Source organism: Bufo gargarizans, chromosome 7 (assembly GCF_014858855.1).
Source record: "Bufo gargarizans isolate SCDJY-AF-19 chromosome 7, ASM1485885v1, whole genome shotgun sequence".
Classification (NCBI taxonomy): domain Eukaryota; kingdom Metazoa; phylum Chordata; class Amphibia; order Anura; family Bufonidae; genus Bufo; species Bufo gargarizans.
The window spans coordinates 48507583-48528852 of NC_058086.1; the positions used below are offsets into that span (position 1 = coordinate 48507583).

Here is a 21270-nt window from a genome sequence, read left to right on the forward strand (position 1 = left end):
AGATAGGACAATCCCTTTAAGCCTCTGTTAGACCCTTCTGTCCCCTTCAAACCCCCTTCCAGGCACCTCTGCCCTCTCTAGACTCCTCTTTGTCCTTCTTCAGACCCCCCCCCCAGACTCATCTAACCTCTGCACGCACCTCTTTAAGAGGTGAACACTTGTAATGCTACCAAACCACAGGGGAAACATGTGAGGCTCACAGTTGACCGATGGGTGTAATAGTTCATGTACTCACGGTTAGCAGATGCCTCCCTGGTCTGGCCTACAGTGGATGGGAAGACAGCACGAAATCCTCCGGGGCACTCTCTGTTGCAGGGAACACCAGACAGATGTTGGTTAAGGTGCCCTTGATGGTAATTGGTGTTTAAGGTGCTTTGGTGGCTGGGCCCCCGGTTCGTGACGCCAGCACCGTAAGGTGCAAATCTTGAGTGTAGTAGAAAGGATGAGGAGTCCGTTGTAAACCAGTTAAACATTTACTAAAAATCAATAGTCTCTGGTCAGTTGGTACAGTTCATCGATGGGAAGATTTTTGTATAGCATAAGTAAAAATAAGGTCAATCGTAATCCTGTTATCGGGTAGTGGCAGTTGTCAATGGAGGGATTCTTCTACTGCTGATACTCTACAGGCAAACTGAAGATTTACTTTAAGTTCCAACTCTAGCACTCTGGTACTGGATATGATATTTGCTTACTTTATATTTTGAGTTATCCAATAAGGACGTTCCCCTCGCGGCAGGCAAACTCTCTGCTTCATTACTTGCAGGATACTCTATCGTAGAACTTAAGGTCCACTATATCCCTGAAGGCTTTGTAGTGGTAAAGACAACTTTGCGCATTAATTGTCTATTTGTCTCCCGGCATTCGGAAAGTTGCTCTCAGGCACTTGTGCTAATGAGGTCCATAAGCTAGATCCAGCTGTAACCCTCACTAGTCTCCCCCCATATCCAGACATAGACTTACTTATAGTCTTGTGCTTGGTTGCTGTAGATAAATGTTCACTGTACTCCCTTAGCCTGGCCATGACCAAGGGGTAGAAATAGAAGACTACATGGTGGACGATGCCTGTTTCTCTCCTCCATGAACTTGCTTCTTCTCCTCTCACCAACTACTAACTTCCTGTTCTCCTCTACATTCTGCTCTAAGCTAGACACACCCCACTATATATATTATGTGGTGCCAGCACCACCTAGGGGCGAATGGGTGCAATGGCATTGCCAGCCTGATAATAGGAAATACCTACCATACAATGCAAATACATAGGCAGATGTTTAAAGTGTCCCATTTATACACATATACAGGTGAAACGCGAAAAATAGAAGAATATCGTGCAAAAAGTCCATTTACTGTACTTCAGTAATGCAAATTAAAAGGAATTGCATAAATGCAGCTTAAAATTAGAATTTTGTAAAAAAAAAAAAAAAGGTTCAGTATTCTAGGCTCCAAGTGTCACCCTCTAGTCAGCTAATTCATCCATACCCCCTGAGCAAAGGGGACCTCAAAATAGTGACTTTGGGGTTTCATAAGCTGTGAGCCATAATCATCCAAATTATAACAAATAAAGGCTTGACATATCTCACTGCCTGTAATGAGTCTCAGATGTTAGTTTCACCTTTTAAGTTGCATTACTGAAATAAATGAACTTTGCACGATATTCAAATTTTTCGAGTTCCGCCTGTATGTGGGGTGCTGCACACTGATTAGTTTTATACTATGCAATTAGTGGTTTGCAGCAATATATTCTCCTATGACCTTCTCTCCAGCCATATTTAAAGGGGCTTCTAGTAAAATGCTGTTGGTGCAGATCATTTATTGGATACCCCAAAGTATTATGATGTTCTTGGGAGCACATTCCTTAAAGTGGTATTCTCATTTTATGAACAGGATTCCAATCATAGAAAAGTATAGGACTGCAACCCAGCACAGAACACCGATACAATGATTTCAGGTCCCTGGCCACCGTGGGGTTAATCATCAATTAATATTTTTTCCACTTGTTTAGAGATTATGCTGATTTTGCATTGAAAACAAGCAGTTACCTTCAAATGGAAAGCAAACAGACAGACTAATTGGCTGATTCCAGACAGAGATGTATCGTGCGGCTGCTGCTATCTAAGGCGAGCAGCCTGTGCTGCAGCGGCAGCAGCCACCAGGGACTCCGCGTTCTTGCTTGAGTCCGCTCCACTACAAGACACCTGACTGCGGCACACGGGGGAGCGGAGGAAGGAGGGGAACGTAACCACCTGGATGCCGCAGATGGAGGGACCCTGACACAGACGTTTGTCCTGATTAAGAGGCGCTCATAGCACTTTATCAGTCCTGCAGAATCTGCTAGAACCAGCGGCTTTGGCTACGCCGCGCAGAAAATGGATGGAGCAGCCGCGCAGGGCATTCATTAGACAATTAATAATGTAATCTGAGTGGGAAAAAGAATAGACAAAAGAGGGACGATGACCCCGGATGTTATTAGCTTTATTACTATTATTCAGGGTCATAGAAATATATCGTCCTCTCCGTATGAATGGAAATATACAGCGGCATGCAAAAGTTTGGGCGCCCTGGTCAAAATTACTGTTACTGTGAACAGTTAAGCAAGTTGAAGAGGAAATGATCTCCAAAAGATGTAACGTTAAAGATGACACATTCCCTTCTTATTTTAAGCAAAAACAATGGGGGTCATTTATAAAGGCGTCTAAAACCGGTTTTCCTTTACATCAGTCTCCTCCAATGTCTTTTAGAAAGTTGTAGATACTGAGATCGCTATTATCCTACATGCACACAAACGTGGTTTGGTTCCGCATTTTTTGTGGCTCGGGTGCGTACCCGTTCACTTCAAAGGGGCCACAAAAGATGCGGACAGCACTCCGCGTGCTGTCCGCATCCGTTGCTCCGTTCCGTAGCCCCGCAAAAAAAAATAGAACATGTCCTATTGTTGTCCGTTTGGCGGACAAGGATAGGCACTGTTACAATGGATCAGCAAAAAAAAGGATGCCATACGGACGTCATCCGTTTTTTTTGCGGATCCGCAATTTGATGACCGCAAAACACAAACGTTTGTGTGCATGTAGGCTTAACATAATAACAACAGCTGAATAGCTACAAATGTAGTCTCATGCCCGCTTAGTGAGAAGTTATCTGATAGTCTGACATTAGGGTCTGGGACAATACAAGAAATGTATATGGAACCCAGGTGCCTAACAAGTAACCATCGGGCCAAAGCATACCCCACCATGATGGCCTTCAGGACTCTGTTCAGGACTTGAAAAACATGACTATTTTAGTCTCCCATAGACACGGTACAGGGATAATATATACAGTGATGTCACAGCACAGGGGTAATAAACACAGTGATGTCACGGTACAGGAATATATACAGTGATGTCACAGTACAGGGATAATAAACACAGTGATGTCACAGTACAGGGATAATAAACACAGTGATGTCACAGTACAGGGATAATACACACAGTGATGTCACAGCACAGAGATAATAAACACAGTGATGTCACAGTACAGGGATAATAAACACAGTAATGTCACAGTACAGGGATAATACACACAGTGATGTCACAGTACAGGGATAATAAACACAGTGATGTCACAGTACAGAGATAATAAACACAGTGATGTCACAGTACAGGAATAATAAACACAGTGATGTCACAGTACAGGGATAATAAACACAGTGATGTCACAGTACAGAGATAATAAACACAGTGATGTCACAGTACAGAGATAATAAACAATGTGATGTCACAGTACAGGGATAATAAACACAGTGATGTCACAGTACAGGGATAATAAACACAGTAATGTCACAGTACAGGGATAATAAACACAGTGATGTCACAGTACAGGGATAATAAACACAGTGATGTCACAGTACAGGGATAATAAACACAGTGATGTCACAGTACAGGGATAATAAACACAGTAATGTCACAGTACAGAGATAATAAACACAGTGATGTCACAGTACAGGGATAATAAACACAGTGATGTCACAGTACAGGGATAATAAACACAGTGATGTCACAGTACAGGGATAATAAACACAGTGATGTCACAGTACAGAGATAATAAACACAGTAATGTCAATGTACAGAGATAATAAACACAGTGATGTCACAGTACAGAGATAATACACACAGTGATGTCACAGTACAGGGATAATAAACACAGTGATGTTACAGTACAGGGATAATAAACACAGCGATGTCAATGTACAGAGATAATAAACACAGTGATGTCACAGTACAGAGATAATACACACAGTGATGTCACAGTACAGGGATAATAAACACAGTGATGTCACAGTACAGGAATAATAAACACAGTGATGTCACAGTACAGAGATAATAAACAGTGATGTCACAGTACAGAGATAATAAACACAGTGATGTCACAGAACGGGGATAATACACACAGTGATGTCACAGTACGGGGATAATAAACACAGTGATGTCACAGTACAGGGATAATAAACACAGTGATGTCACAGTACAGAGATAATAAACACAGTGATGTCACAGTACAGGGATAATAAACACAGTGATGTCACAGTACAGAGATAATAAACACAGTGATGTCACAGTACAGGGATAATAAACACAGTGATGTCACAGTACAGGGATAATAAACACAGTGATGTCACAGTACAGGGATAATAAACACAGTGATGTCACAGTACAGAGATAGTAAACACAGTGATGTCACAGTACAGAGATAATAAACACAGGGATGTCACAGTACAGAGATAATACACACAGTGATGTCACAGCACAGAGATAATAAACACAGTGATGTCACAGTACAGAGATAATAAACAGCGATGTCACAGTACAGAGATAATAAACACAGTGATGTCACAGTACAGAGATAATACACACAGTGATGTCACAGCACAGAGATAATGCACACAGTGATGTCACAGTACAGAGATAATGCAATATGTAATATTACAGAGAATGGATGCTGCACTCAGCAGGGGTAATCATGGGGCTCTACCATAAAACATAGGATTGGGCAGCGTTCCTCCCCTTCCATCACCCACTGTAATCACTAGTCGTAATGAGCGGCATAGGGAATATTAGTTTTAGCAATATTTCGTGAATTTGTTGCATAATATTCGCAATAAATTAGCGAATTCTAGAAATCGTGATCTTCAGTCATTATTTTTGTGGTTGCCCAAATCGGCACTAATGATGCACAATTTTTTTGCGCAATACATGCAACTTCACATTTTATCAGGTCTGAGTAGATATTAGTGATTGGTGCCCTAAGTATTGTTGTGACATCACCGCACTATGTCTGTATCACAGCACAGTAATCCCTATCACACTACCTAACACCCTGCACTGGACCCTGTCAGCTCCACTATATCACTATCTAATCTACACTGACTATCTGTATTATAAATCAGCTAATTAACTATCTAATGTAATGACACAGGAAAGCACAGAGCACAGCAATGTCACTGCTCTCTCCCAGATCCAATGGCGGATCCAGAGCCTGGTCTCGGGAGGGGCACTTTCAGATTATTTTCTATCCGTCGCCACAGAACAATGGTGCTTATAGAACAGACTACACAGTGTAGGCTATATGTGTATAACAAACATATTCCACATGAACACTTACAGTCACATGGCCCTTGGGGGTCTCGGACGCCACTTCAGCACTTTGGCCGGGGGCTCGGCGGAGCTGAGGTGTTTTATCCTAATGAGAAAGATTTCATAATAAGGATTTGGAGAAGGGGCAGAGGGATAGCAGAGCAGGGAGAGGCTGGTGCTGCTACTAGGGGGTCATACCATGGGGCAGTAATAAAGCCCACCATAATGCCCCCCCCAGTAGTAATAATTCTCCTTATAATGTGACAGTGCAAAAATACCCCCTTGTAATGCCCCCAGTTGAGCTAATGTCCCCATAGTGCCCCCATAATGTGCCAGTATAAAATACCCCTATATAGTGCCCCTAGTAAATGACCCCATAGTGCTCCACACCCTCCTTCCTCCTAGTGCCCCCCATAATGTACCAGTATAAAATGCTCCAGTAGATGCCCTCAGTGTCCCCCATAATTAGCAAGTATAAAATACCCCTTCTTAGTGCCCCCCATAGATGACCCCATAGTACTCCTCTCCCCCTTCCCCATAGTACCCACCATAATGTGTCCCAGTATAAAATTGTACTGTACAGAGAGCCCATATAAAATACCCCTTCTTTGTGGCCTCAGTAGATGCCCCTATAGTGCCCCCCAATCATGTGCCAGTATTAACAGCCCCCCTGCCAGTAATAATAGCCCCCTATGCCAGTAATAGCAGCCCCCAGTAATAACAGCCCCCAGTAATAAGAGCCCCTCTGTGTCAGTAATAACAGCCCCCAGTAATAAGAGTCCCTCTGTGTCAGTAATAACAAGTAATAAGAGCCTCTCTGTGTCAGTAATAACAGCCCCCAGTAATAAGAGCCCCTCTGTGCCAGTAATAACAGCCCCCAGTAATAACAGCCCCCCTTTGCCAGTAATAACAGCCCCCAGTAATAATAGCCCCCCTTTGCCAGTAATAACAGCCCCCCTTTGCCAGTAATAACAGCCCCCAGGTGCCAGTAATAACAGCCCCCCCTTTGCCAGTAATAACAGCCCCCCACCAGTAATAACAGCCCCCCTTTGCCAGTAACAATAGCCCCCCTTTGCCAGTAATAACAGCCCCCAGGTGCCAGCAATAACAGACCCCCCTTTGCCAGTAATAACAGCCCCCCTTTGCCAGTAATAACAGCCCCCCTTTGTCAGTAATAACAGCCCCCGCCAGTAATAACAGCCCGCCTTTGCCAGTAATAACAGCCCCCCGCCAGTAATAACAGCCCCCGCCAGTAATAACAACCTCCAGGTGCCAGTAATAACAGCCCCCCCTTTGCCAGTAATAACAGCCCCCCCTTTGCCAGTAATAACAGCCCCCCCCCCTTTGCCAGTAATAACAGCCCCCCTTTGCCAGTAATAACAGCCCCCCCTTTGCCAGTAATAACAGCCCCCCTTTGCCAGTAATAACAGCCCCCCTTTGCCAGTAATAACATCCCCCCTTTGCCAGGAATAACAGCCCCCCTTTGCCAGTAATAACATCCCCCCTTTGCCAGGAATAACAGCCCCCCTTTGCCAGTAATAACAGCCCCCAGGTGCCAGTAATAACAGCCCCCCGCCAGTAATAACAGCCCCCAGGTGCCAGTAATAACAGCCCCCCGCCAGTAATAACAGCCCCCCGCCAGTAAAAGTATTGTATATAATAAAATAAAAATAAAACATATTTACCTCCATGTCAGCGATGCGATGCAGCCTCTTCTGGCCTGTGTCCCACACTGTATGGCTCAGGCGGCGCGATGGCGTCATCGCGCCGCCTGAGCCGGCCTCTGATAGGCTGCAGGCACTAGGCCGGCAGCCTATCAGAGGAAGGGAAAGGGACACGCCTCTCCCTCCCCTACCGCAGCACAGGCAGGCATCTGTATCGCTGTCCTGAGGACGGTGATACAGATGACTGGAGATGAGCGCTTCCACAATGGAAGCGCTCATCTCCCTGTGCCCAGCCACCGCCCGCTGCCGCCCGCCGCCAGCTCGGGGGGGCAATTGCCCTGTTGCCCCCCCCCCCTGGATCCGCCACTGCTCAGATCTGCAAAAAACTGCAGAAAACGGCGGCTGGGGAGGCTCTTATATAGTAAGGGGGTCGGCTACTTTCCTATTGGTTGCTAGGGATGTTGCTAAGCTCAGACAAGGACATTGCAGCCTTCTCATTGGCCCACAAGCAAGAAGGGAGGTTACTGTTGAAAAAAAAAATCTAGAATATTTGCGATTACGAATATAGATCACTATATTCTAAATCTTCGCATATTCTCGAAGTGCCGATATTTGTGATTAAAATTTGCGATTAGAATATTTGCGATCAACACTAATCACTAGCTGCACATTATATCTCAGTGGCCATGGGCCCCTTAGTCGATGGGCCCCATAGCAGCTCTCCTAGTAATTACGCTCATGTACATTAAAAGAATAATTGATAATTTAAAACTGCGTTTATAAACAACGTAAAAATATAAAATGAGAGAACAGCTCAGCTAATGAACGGCTGCCGGAAATTCACCAGTTTATTAAGTCACCAGTAACCTCGTCAGCGAGGAAATATTAATTGTGGTATTAATTAGCTGTATTTATGCTCGTCATTAGCTGATTATCCGGGAATACGAGGGTGGATATTATTAAACTGCGCTTCTCTCCTCCAACATCTCCAATTAATGAGGCTGTTTACAGAGTGCAGACCCTATGGAGGTTTTTTAATGCAGTCGCTAATTACTTGTTCGTTAGGAAAAAAAAAAAAATATGGTGTTTTCCGGAATAGGTAGGAAGGTGGGAATTAAAGGGACACACCACCAATAGTTGCCGCACGTTTTCCGTAATCATTATATCCACTGCGAAATTGGTGAAATTCTCTCATTTATCCGGATTTCCATGGCCGGCTGCGCAATTTTCAAAATGGCTCCTTCCTAAATACTCAATAGCTCGCAACTCATTATCGCGTTATAAACGACAGTCGCTCGCTTCATTAAGTTTGTTTTACTTGATCTGTCATCGAACAAATGTGCGTTACACAAACGAAGACTGACGATCCCACAGGAGCGCCCCCGCCAGGAGCCCTTCCATTTTTTACTTTTTCTTTTTTGTATTTTTTTAATCGCTGTTTTTAATTACAGATCATTCTCTGAATGGGAATCGGTTAGCAGAAATATAATGTTGAATTTTTCGCAGGCGTTAAGTACACCGCATTTACAAACTTAATGGAGAGGCATCTGTCAGGCATAGAATAAAACAGCGATGCAAGGGAGGCTGCGCCGCCGTGAATCCGCGAGCGGTACCATCCCTTCTGGATGGATTCACAGCTGAAAACCTCAACCCCTAATATCTCTATTTCACTTGCCAAACTGCGACGCATCCAAAGATCTCACGAAAAAAAAATTGGATTTGTGTGACTGTGGCTTTAAATCTGACAAGAGAAGAAAGATTGTGTTGGGATGTGATACATTGTACAAAGAGTATGATAGAGTCTGCAGCCAAAGCTGGCTGCGATTTATGTGGGCTCTTGGGTGAAGTGGGCTCTACCCATTTAGGGCTTTAAACAGAGCCCCCCCCCCCCCTCACCTATTTTAACTACACCCATTTTTCACTAAATTTATTTGGCTCAGCCCATGAGGAGTTGAGAAATGGATTGCTAATATTATAGCAATTAAGTGCTGGGACTGATGATGTCATCACACTAGTGCTGTGGCAGGGATTGGTGTCACACTGGCGGCATGGCTGACACTGATGATGTCATCACAATAGTGCTGTGGCAGGGATTAGTGATGTCATCACACTGGCAGCATGGCTGACTCTGATGATGTCATCACAATAGTGCTGTGGTTGACATTGCTGTTGCTCAGCAATCTCCTTTCACCTGCTCTGATACATTGTAACAAACTATCAGGATGGAAGATAGATTTGGGCACGCATATGTTAATGTTACAGAGGATTGTATAAGATCAGGGATCAGCAACCCCCGGCACTCCAGCTGTTCTGAAACTACAACTCCCAAAATCCTTCTTTTACTTCTTTAGGAGTTACAAAAACAGCTGAGAGCAAGTGTGCATGGTGGGAGTTGTAGTTTCACAGCAGCCAGAGTGCCGAAGGTTGTTGAACCCTGGTACAGATCATACAATTGTAACAAACCCACAGCCGTTAGAAGGCCTGTACAGGCTTTCAGCCTCTCAATGACACCACATTTGTGCCAATACAATGACATCATGTACTGAGTGGGTATCCTCCATTTCTGATGACATCACGACGTTAGTGACATCATGTATTCAGTGAGCGCCTTCTATTCCTCCACCCTGATACCCGGGATAGTGGTCTCTCCGCTGCACGGGGTCCCTGCTCTCCCGGCAGGGGCATCTCTCAGGTCCTCGGTGATTTGGAGGTGATTAACCCTCTGTATGCAGACTTTACCTGGAAGCCTCACTAAGCCTGTTAGCATCCGGCGACCAGTAGTGCGAGGTCTGCACCGACGTTGGGCTGGAGCCAAGTTCCTGCACAGCAGCTAATTACACAGAAGCTTCTCATTAGCAAATGGGAAAGAAACAAATTGTTACTGATCTCTATATCCACATGGAACGCAATAGTCTCAGCTGCTGCAGAACATCGTGGGCTGAACTGCTGGCAGTCACTCTGTGTAGAGATCATTCCCATTATCTACTGCTATTAGGTCACAGTCACATTCAGGGTCAGGATTCCTGACGCAGTTTCTGAATCAAAAACCAGGAGTGAATTCAAGAAAGAGGAGAAGCCACGTCTGTCCTTCTGTCCGTTTATCATCCACTCCTGATTTTGGCTTCCAGAACTTCATGCAGAACACTGAATTTGTGGCCGTACCTGAAGCCTGAAGGGTGTTATAATCCTCCCTTAGTGATAACGGTATTTATTAGATTGGTTTAAACCATGGATGTCAAACTCATGGCCCTCCAGATGTTGCAAAACTACAACTCCCATCATTCCCTGATAGCTGTAGTATGCCCAGGCATGATGGGAGTTGTAGTTTTGCAACAGCTGGAGGGCCACGAGTTTGACATCGCTGGTTTAAACTGTTTTCATTCCCATAATTGAAGCTCAAATTTTCTCCTCTCTTCACTCTGTACTCAGTTTCGCCCCCTGCTGTGCATCACACCGCCCAGAGCATATCCCCTATTATTTCTCCATCCTATGGGCAGAATATCCATTGATTAAATAAAGTCCATATCAATAACCTAATTCCACCCTAGGGATGGATCCTACCCCCGCACACCCATGTCTAGGGCAGGAAGGACTAAGGAGGGCATTTATTAAGACCGTAGTTTTGTAGAGGATCCTCCGCAGGCCATGCGACAGTCTTATAGCGGTATTCCTATCTGAGACAATGGGAGACTATTGCTAAGATATGTCCCCATTGTCGGATAGGTGTGGTCCCACCGAACTGAGCGGGGAAAGTGGTGGCTGGAGGACCCTGGGTTTCCCCGGGTCTGGCCACCACCAAGCGCTCTCCCCATAGAAGTGAATAGGACCGATGGAACTAGGTGAGTGCCCCATAGAAATGAATGGAGGGCAGCCGCGTATGTCCGGTGCGCCCTCCGGGACTTTGCCGCCTGCCTTTACAAGATAAGTGCAGGTCCCAGCAGTGGGACCCGCACCTATCAGACACTGGGGGCATATCCTAGCGATCTGTCCCCATTGTCTGAGGTGGGAATACCCCTTTTGCTCCCTTGCTGGTGTAGATTTAAGCCATTTTCCAAGCAATAAACTGGCATGTAAAATGATAAATGAGCCGGGCCAGCCGATCCGCTTCCCCACCAGCGCCAAGCCCCCTTTCCCCCCTACTTCGCAAAAATCGCATGAGTGGGGAGAAGTCTCAGCTTTTGCTGCAAAATGGCGTGCGACAAAATCTGCGACTTATATACGCCACAATAGCGGCGTATATATATGTTAATAAATGACCCCCTAAGTGCCTGTTTGCCTCTGTTCTATCCTTTTTTAGGGGAAAAGGGCAACACAAGTCTCTTTTTCTCCCTTAGCTTACAGTGCACCCCAAACTGTAGGGGTAACCATCTCCTAGGACCCCATAGCAGCTGATACAGACTATTACTACGCAATATCATTATAAGTGATAGGTTTGCATGCATATAAAGTAGCTGCAGACACCAGATCATGCATGCACAGAGCAGGTAAGTCTATGTGTAAATTTTTTTTATTTTTTTTAATTATTTTTTTTAGATTATTTCAAGGATATATACTGTGGAGTTACATCACTCCTACAGCACGTGTCTAGGCTTTTACTCTTCTCAGTTTGCAGCATTGACTTGTATATCTATGCATTTACATCACCCGAGCTCTTCAGTTAATGTTACCAGCTGTGGGTCAACGACATTCTTCATTGGATTGTGACACGTAAAGTGCTTGATGGCAGATGTATGTTGGGGAGGTGAGAGCACGCCCGGGCTGAAGGGTCGGACGTAGAAGTAATAACTCACAGATATCTACATTATACTCTCATCTTTATTATTCTTTTCAGTGGAATTATTACTGGAAATGTAAGGCTGGGAAGCAATAGTTACAATGTATCACCTTTACACCAGTATATACTGCCACCTACAGGCCATGGCTGGTACAACAGGCACAATAATTACAGTGAGAGTTGAATTGATCGGCTCCAGTCATTTGATTGAGCAGTGATTAATATTGTGGACTGTCTGCTGGGATGTGTAGAAAAAAAATAAACACTCAAGCAGTAAAAAACATCACCTTCTTAAAGGCGTTTCGGGCACCCAGGCCCCTTGTCAAAAGAATGGAAGGTGATGTTTTTTACTGCTTGAGTGTTTTTTTTTTCTACAAATAAAGTGACCAGTTTGGAATACGGCGGTGCTGGTTTTTTCTCGATTGTCGATTCAGGAGTCTCTGGTCACCGTGACACGCCGTCAGTCGGTAACAATCCCCGAATTGTGTTTTGTTTGTCTGCTGGGATGTGATGGATGGGAGGTGCAGGCCTGTCTTCATTTGTTTTGTATTTTTTTGGTTTAAAAGGGACCCCATTCCATTTGTTTCCATCGCCTTCCCACATTGCAACCCTGCTCCTGTTACCTGCAGCCTTTTCCTCACATCATCACATGAGAGGACAGATCACTGCCTTCAGCACACTCATATCCTGAAATACTCTGCGCTGCTGAGCACCTCCACATCCTATGATCTCCCCACATCAGAACACAGTCATACGCATCAGTATACTCCCTCCTGAAATACTCTGTGTTTCTGTAATGCGCACTGAGTATCTTGTTGTGTCTCATACAGGCAAATATACAATTGTAGAAAACCCTCAGCTGTGAGAATTGTAAGGTCTGTAAAGATTGTCGGTCTCTGGGTGAGCTCTTAGGGGTCTGGTACTCATTGAGGAGACCCAGCTGGCGTATGCAGTCCTATAGGCAATCGTAGCCTTAGTGTGTAAGTAAGAGTGTTCGCATTCAATGACAGCAAGCAGAAATTGATCAATAGGACCAGTACTGCAGGGGCGGTCACCTAGCTCTTGGGGGGTCCTCAATGGCACATCCCCCTAGTTATACAGCTGTAGATGGGCAGGAGAGATCACTACATGGGGCTCATACGTTCAAGTAAAATACCGCCCCAGTGAAGTGAAATGCTGAGGGTCTGTAGATGCAGAATTTGCAGGATTTTGGCTGCAGCACTGACACCTCCATACAATATTTAGCGTCCCTGTTGCGTGTCGGGACAGCGGCTCCTGAAACATCAGAATTAGGTCACTTTATGCTCGGCAATAAAACAATGCAGCCCCCGGTGACTGTAGACGCCGGATACCAGAGTCTGCGCCGGGTCTATCTGCGAGTGAAAGAGGAGGCTCCAGGCTACAAACACAGAAAACAATGTCAAGAAGTAAAAGGATGACACTTTACATCAAGTCTGAGGATGATAGGAGGGAGCGGAGCCAGAGGAGACCCCCAAACACAGAGGGGCCCAGAGCCTGGACAGAGGATGCAAGGAAAGGAGCGGAGCCAGAGGAGACCCCCAAACATAGAGGGGCCCAGTGCCTGGACAGAGGATGCAAGAAAAGGAGCGGAGCCAGAGGAGACCCCCAAACACAGAGGGGCCCAGTGCCTGGACAGAGGATGCAAGAAAAGGAGCAGAGCCATAGGAGACCCGCAAACATAGAGGGGCCCAGTGCTTGGACAGAGGGTGAAAAGAAAGGAGCAGAGCCAGAGGAGACCCCAAAACATAGAGGGGCCCAGTGCCTGGACAGAGGATGCAAGGGAAGGAGCGGAGCCAGAGGAGACCCCCAAACATAGAGGGGCCCAGTGCCTGGACAGAGGATGCAAGAAAAGGAGCAGAGCCAGAGGAGACCCCCAAACATAGAGGGGCCCAGTGCCTGGACAGAGGATGCAAGGAAAGGAGCTGAGCCAGAGGAGACCCCAAAACATAGAGGGGCCCAGTGCCTGGACAGAGGATGCAAGGAAAGGAGCTGAGCCAGAGAAGACCCCAAAACATAGAGGGACCCAGTGCCTGGACATAGGATGCAAGGGAAGGAGCAGAGCCAGAGGAGACCCCCCAAACATAGAGGGGCCCAGTGCCTGGACAGATAATGCAAGGGAAGGAGCGGAGTCAGAGGAGACCCCCAAACATAGAGGGGCCCAGTGCCTGGACAGATGATGCAAGGGAAGGAGCGGAGTCAGAGGAGACCCCCAAACATAGAGGGGCCCAGTGCCTGGACAGATGATGCAAGGGAAGGAGCGGAGCCAGAGGAGACCCCCAAACATAGAGGGGCCCAGTGCCTGGACAGAGAATGCAAGGGAAGGAGCGGAGTCAGAGGAGACCCCCAAACATAGAGGGGCCCAGTGCCTGGACAGATGATGCAAGGGAAGGAGCGGAGCCAGAGGAGACCCCCAAACATAGAGGGGCCCAGTGCCTGGACAGAGGATGCAAGAAAAGGAGCAGAGCCAGAAGAGACCCCCATACATAGAGGGGCCCAGTGCCTGGACATAGGATGAAAGAAAAGGAGCAGAGCCAGAGGAGACCCCCAAACATAGAGGGGCCCAGTGCCTGGACATAGGATGCAAAGAAAGAAGCTGAGCCAGAGGAGACCCCCAAACATAGAGGGGCCCAGTGCCTGGACAAAGGATGCAAGGAAAGGAGCGGAGCCAGAGGAGACCCCCAAACATAGAGGGGCCCAGTGCCTGGACAGAGGATGAAAGGGAAGTAGCATAGCCAGAGGAGACCCCCAAACATAGAGGGGCCCAGTGCCTGGACAGAGGATGCAAGGAAAGGAGCGGAGCCAGAGGAGACCCCCAAACATAGAGGGGCCCAGTGCCTGGACAGAGGATGAAAGGGAAGGAGCATAGCCAGAGGAGACCCCCAAACATAGAGGGGCCCAGTGCCTGGACAGAGGATGAAAGCGAAGGAGTGGAGCCATAGGAGACCCGCAAACATAGAGGGGCCCAGTGCCTGGACAGAGAATGCAAGGGAAGGAGCGGAGTCAGAGGAGACCCCCAAACATAGAGGGGCCCAGTGCCTGGACATAGGATGCAAAGAAAGAAGCTGAGCCAGAGGAGACCCCCAAACATAGAGGGGCCCAGTGCCTGGACAAAGGATGCAAGGAAAGGAGCGGAGCCAGAGGAGACCCCCAAACATAGAGGGGCCCAGTGCCTGGACAGAGGATGAAAGGGAAGTAGCATAGCCAGAGGAGACCCCCAAACATAGAGGGGCCCAGTGCCTGGACAGAGGATGCAAGGAAAGGAGCGGAGCCAGAGGAGACCCCCAAACATAGAGGGGCCCAGTGCCTGGACAGAGGATGAAAGGGAAGGAGCATAGCCAGAGGAGACCCCCAAACATAGAGGGGCCCAGTGCCTGGACAGAGGATGAAAGCGAAGGAGTGGAGCCATAGGAGACCCGCAAACATAGAGGGGCCCAGTGCCTGGACAGAGAATGCAAGGGAAGGAGCGGAGTCAGAGGAGACCCCCAAACATAGAGGGGCCCAGTGCCTGGACATAGGATGCAAAGAAAGAAGCTGAGCCAGAGGAGACCCCCAAACATAGAGGGGCCCAGTGCCTGGACAAAGGATGCAAGGAAAGGAGCGGAGCCAGAGGAGACCCCCAAACATAGAGGGGCCCAGTGCCTGGACAGAGGATGAAAGGGAAGTAGCATAGCCAGAGGAGACCCCCAAACATAGAGGGGCCCAGTGCCTGGACAGAGGATGCAAGGAAAGGAGCGGAGCCAGAGGAGACCCCCAAACATAGAGGGGCCCAGTGCCTGGACAGAGGATGAAAGGGAAGGAGCATAGCCAGAGGAGACCCCCAAACATAGAGGGGCCCAGTGCCTGGACAGAGGATGAAAGCGAAGGAGTGGAGCCATAGGAGAACCGCAAACATAGAGGGGCCCAGTGCCTGGACAGAGAATGCAAGGGAAGGAGCGGAGTCAGAGGAGACCCCCAAACATAGAGGGGCCCAGTGCCTGGACAGAGGATGCAAGGTAAGGAGCGGAGCCAGAGGAGACCCCCAAACATAGAGGGGCCCAGTGCCTGGACAGAGGATGCAAGGGAAGGAGCGGAGCCAGAGGAGACCCCCAAACATAGAGGGGCCCAGTGCCTGGACAGAGGATGCAAGAAAAGGAGCAGAGCCATAGGAGACCCCAAAACATAGAGGGGCCCAGTGCTTGGACAGAGGATGCAAGGAAAGGAGCGGAGCCAGAAGAGACCCCCATACATAGAGGGGCCGAGTGCCTGGACATAGGATGAAAGAAAAGGAGCAGAGCCAGAGGAGACCCCCAAACATAGAGGGGCCCAGTGCCTGGACATAGGATGCAAAGAAAGGAGCTGAGCCAGAGGAGACCCCCAAACATAGAGGGGCCCAGTGCCTGGACAGAGGATGCAAGGAAAGGAACGGAGCCAGAGGAGACCCCCAAACATAGAGGGGGCCAGTGCCTGGACAGAGGATGAAAGGGAAGGAGCATAGCCAGAGGAGACCCCCAAACATAGAGGGGCCCAGTGCCTGGACAGAGGATGAAAGCGAAGGAGTGGAGCCATAGGAGACCCCAAAACATAGAGGGGCCCAGTGCCTGGACAGAGAATGCAAGGGAAGGAGCGGAGTCAGAGGAGACCCCCAAACATAGAGGGGCCCAGTGCCTGGACAGAGGATGCAAGGGAAGGAGCGGAGCCAGAGGAGACCCCCAAACATAGAGGGGCCCAGTGCCTGGACAGAGGATGCAAGGAAAGGAGCGGAGCCAGAAAAGATCCCCATACATAGAGGGGCCCAGTGCCTGGACATAGGATGAAAGAAAAGGAGCAGAGCCATAGGAGACCCCCAAACATAGAGGGGCCCAGTGCCTGGACATAGGATGCAAAGAAAGGGGCTGAGCCAGAGGAGACCCCCAAACATAGAGGGGCCCAGTGCCTGGACAGAGGATGAAAGCGAAGGAGTGGAGCCATAGTAGACCCCAAAACATAGAGGGGCCCAGTGCCTGGACAGAGGATGCAAGGAAAGGAGCGGAGCCAGAGGAGACCCCCCAAACATAGAGGGGCCCAGTGCCTGGACAGAGGATGAAAGCGAAGGAGCGGAGCCAGAAGAGGACCCCCCCCCCCGATACACAGAGGGTGACTAAGGATGAAAGGAAGGATTACAGCAAGAGGAGACCCTAAAAATGTACAGGGACCAGTGCCTGGCACACAAAATAAAAGGTGGTAAAGAGTAGATCAAGAGGAGACCCCCAAACACTCCTTGACCGTGGCCCCAGCCGGGGGTCAACCTGTAATCAATTTATTTTCATGGGGTCGTTCTAAGGAATAAAGATTGTTGACAACAACCCCTGACTGCGGCCCCTCTGTTTTTCCTAATTGTGCTCAATATATTAATTATTGGGTGGAAGGTGCAGTGTAAATTCTTCTCTGTGTCTCGTGGATACGATCCTCACCAGTGATTTACATACCTTTCCTGTGTGGACAGGAACCCCCATCATCTACCAGACTACATTACAGTCAGTCCATTCCTGATGCAGTTTCCGCCCCTCCCCCATTTGATATTTGCCTGTTCTCACCTGACTACAGCAGGTAATTATACTGATGCCGGAGAGCAGTGAGGTCCTTGTGCACATCATACGACATATGAGGCATGCGGGGGCTCGGCGTCCAGGGGGCTGACAGCTGCCTGAGGTGAGATGATGAGATTTATAATGTGTGATTTTTTTTCTATAACTAATCTTATTGGAAGCTTAAAGGAAAACTCCAACCATCACATAATGACCATGGGAATGCAAAGAAATCACGGATCCCCATGGCGAAAATCAGAATGGCCCCCCTTCCCCCCACTGTGCGCTCCGCCATGTGCTGTGAACTTATTAAAATCAGTGCACGTCATTAGGGTCACAATTCTGCGCTGATTAATATCAAAATGTATTTCTATAGCCATGAATTTAATGCGATAAATGACACGATTCTGCTTCCTGCAGTCACCACTAGGGGGAGCTCATTATACATGGATTTATACAGGTAGAATTAGTGGGAACGTGTCAGCTCCTGACTGAGGGCAGCCCGGTGCAGCGACAGCTGATTTCAGAGGTGTATTCAGTATTCGGAGTACTACATGTACCAGCACTGCTGAGAGAGATGAGTCCGATGCCACATGCCACTCCCGTCCTCACTGCCTCCACATCAGGATTAGCAGTTTGCATATTTTTGGGATGCCTTTATTAAGACTGTCCCAGTTCTCACACTACATGTTCTGTCACTGAGGCGCGAGGCATAAAATGTCTCTATGAGGTACTTTTCTTCTATGCAGCTTTAGGCTACTTTCACACTTGCGGCAGAGGATTCCGTCGCCGGATCTGTCAAAACGTACAGTATGCAAACTGATGGCATTTGTCAGACTGAGCAGGATACTGATCCGAATGACAAATGCATTGAAATTACGGATCCGTCTCTCCGGAAAAACTGATCCAGCATTTTTTTTTTACATTTTTTGCGGTCTGAGCATGCGCAGACCGCAATGCTGGATCCGTTTTGCCAAAACACTCGGGGCCGGATCCGGCATTAATGCTTTTCAATGGGGAAAAATGCTGGATCCGGCATTCCGGCAAGTGTTCCGGAATTTTGGACGTAGATAAAACCGCAGCATGCTGCGGTATTATCTACGCCCTAAAAAGGCAAAAAGACTGAACCGAAGATATCCTGATGCATCCTGAACGGATTACTCTCCATTCAGAACCCATGGGGATGAAACTGATCAGTTCTTTTCCGGTATTGAGCCCCTAGGACGGAACTTAATAACGTAATAATACCGGAAAAGAAAAACGCTAATGTGAAAGTACCCTAAGAGAGGATCTACATATGTGGCTGCATTACAGCCAGGTGCAGGATTCTCGCTCATGCGGGAGCCATGAATCACCATGAGCCGTTTGGTGGGATAATTACCTTTTGTGATCGGCGCTGACATTTCCTCGCCGTAAGTTATAACCGTCAGTAAACATTCACATAAAAGACGAAGATCCTCAGCTTTGAATGGCGATTTGTTTCATGCAGTTCCTCATGTGTCTGGAGTCTCATCTAGTAATAGAGCGCAGACATTTCTCGATGTGCTGCCCGGATCCGGAAATGCGGATCCGCACTTCCGGGTCCGCAATTCCGTTCCCGAAAAAAATAGAACATGTCCTATTCTTATCCGCAATTGCGGACAAGATTAGGCATTTTCTATTATAGTGCCAGCAATAATGCGGAACACACATTGCCAATGTCTGTGTTTTGCGGATCCGTGGATCCGCAAAACACATACGGATGTGTGAATGAACCCTTTTTCAGTGTTTTGCGGTCCGTTTTTCACGGATCTGTTTTTTGTTTCTGTTGTGTTTCCATTCCGTTTTTCCGTATAGCATATACAGTCATTACATAGAAAAAATTGGGCTGGGCATAAAATTTTCAATAGATGGTTCTGCAAAAACAGAACAGATTCAGAAGACATACGGACGCATTTCTGTATGTGTTCCATTTTTTTTGCCAAACCCATTGACTTAAGTGGAGCCACGGAACATAATTTGCGGGCAATAATAGAAACATGTTCTATCTTTCTACGGAACAGAAAAACGAAAATACAGAAACGGAATGCATATGGAGTACATTCCATTTTTTTTGCGGAACCATTGAAATGAATGGTTTCGTATACGGACCGTATACGGAAAGCAAAAAACGGCCCGTAAACGAAAAAAAATTAAAAATGGTCGTGTGAAAGAGGCCTAAACCAGTAAGATGCCCCTGCTGAAAGTAGGCACTTATAACCAGTTGTAGCATAAGTTACCTCACTACTGGTTCTCGTTCCGCGGCATCTGTCTTCCTCTCTATGCGGTATGGGGATCGAGCTGGGTATGAGTCTGGTTTCTAAGATGCGGATTGTTCCGTGTCCGGTGGTGCGATACCGTGCATATAAGTGGAATACGGTAGTGCTGCTGGATTCCTTGTATAGATGCACTTTTTCTGAATGACCACACTTTAACCCTTTACTTCCCCTCTTGTAATACATGCTGATACTTATCCAGGCATATTCTCTCTCTCTTATTCAAACGCAAATAGTTCTATTTCAGAATCTAAACCCCCAGATGCCAATGGATTCACGTTAAAAACCCATTTTGTTTCTATTCTGGACATGTTTTTAATAAATCCACCTCCCCTTTTATTTGGCCTCACCCCCTCTATCCCACAGAAAGCGGACCCAGTGAATTTCCCATCATGTTTTTCTTTGTAGTGCTGTGATAATGGGTGTCCCTCAAACTTTTTTTTGAATATTGTATACATGTTCTCCCACCCTTTTCTGCGCCGTATCTTTCATATTTATTCATATTTTTACACTAGATTTTGAAAATCGTTCTTCTATAGGTTTCAAGTCTTCCTGGTTATACAGTAACATCTGCTGCTCTGCAAACCGCTGCATAACTTGACAAATTTACTACAACAGAACCATATGTCCCTCACATAACACAAAGTGTAGTGTAATACTGCAGTGCATAGCCCTGCTTCAACCTCCATTGTGTTACTCTGTCATGGGAAATCCATCAATTGGCCAGAAAAGGGAAATTTTCAAGCATCTGCACATATGTACCTGCCAGTATTGCTGAGTGGCAGGCTCTCCTGATGCTGTTCTGACTGGCAAATAATAAAGAGCAGAAGAGAATTTCACAAAGAAGACTATTTTAAGTGAATCTCCAAAATCTTATTCATTCTGTAATATCTTTAATGTAGTCGGTGCTCTGTCTGTCTTTCTGATATGTAGCTTCAAACTCCCTACATAGATCTAGAATTAATTATAAAATTCTGTCTGCATCCAATCACCACTAGAGGGAGCTCAGGAGCTTACTACATACAGAGACATGCAAACACCAGTACAGAGAGCACAGGAGATTACTACATACAGATATATACAGCCACAACTAGATGGAGCTCAGGAGATTACTGCATACAGATATATACCGCCACCTCTAGAGGGAGCTCAGGAGATCACTACATACAGATATATACAGCCGCCACTAGAGGAAGCTCAGGAGATTACTACATACAGATAGATACAGCCACCACTAGAGGGAGCTCAGGAGATTACTACATACAGATATATACAGATACCACTAGAGGAAGCTCAGGAGATTACTACATACAGATAGATACAGCCATCACTAGAGGGAGCTCAGGAGATTACTACATACAGATATAT

The 21270-nt window shown here is 47.0% G+C and overlaps 1 protein-coding gene across 1 annotated transcript in view; it reads left to right on the forward strand.

Annotated features, from left to right (window-relative positions):
• DAB1 (DAB adaptor protein 1) overlaps window positions 1–21270 on the forward strand; it is a 220144-nt gene that overhangs the window by 97900 nt on the left and 100974 nt on the right. The gene's annotated exons all lie outside the window — the stretch shown is intronic.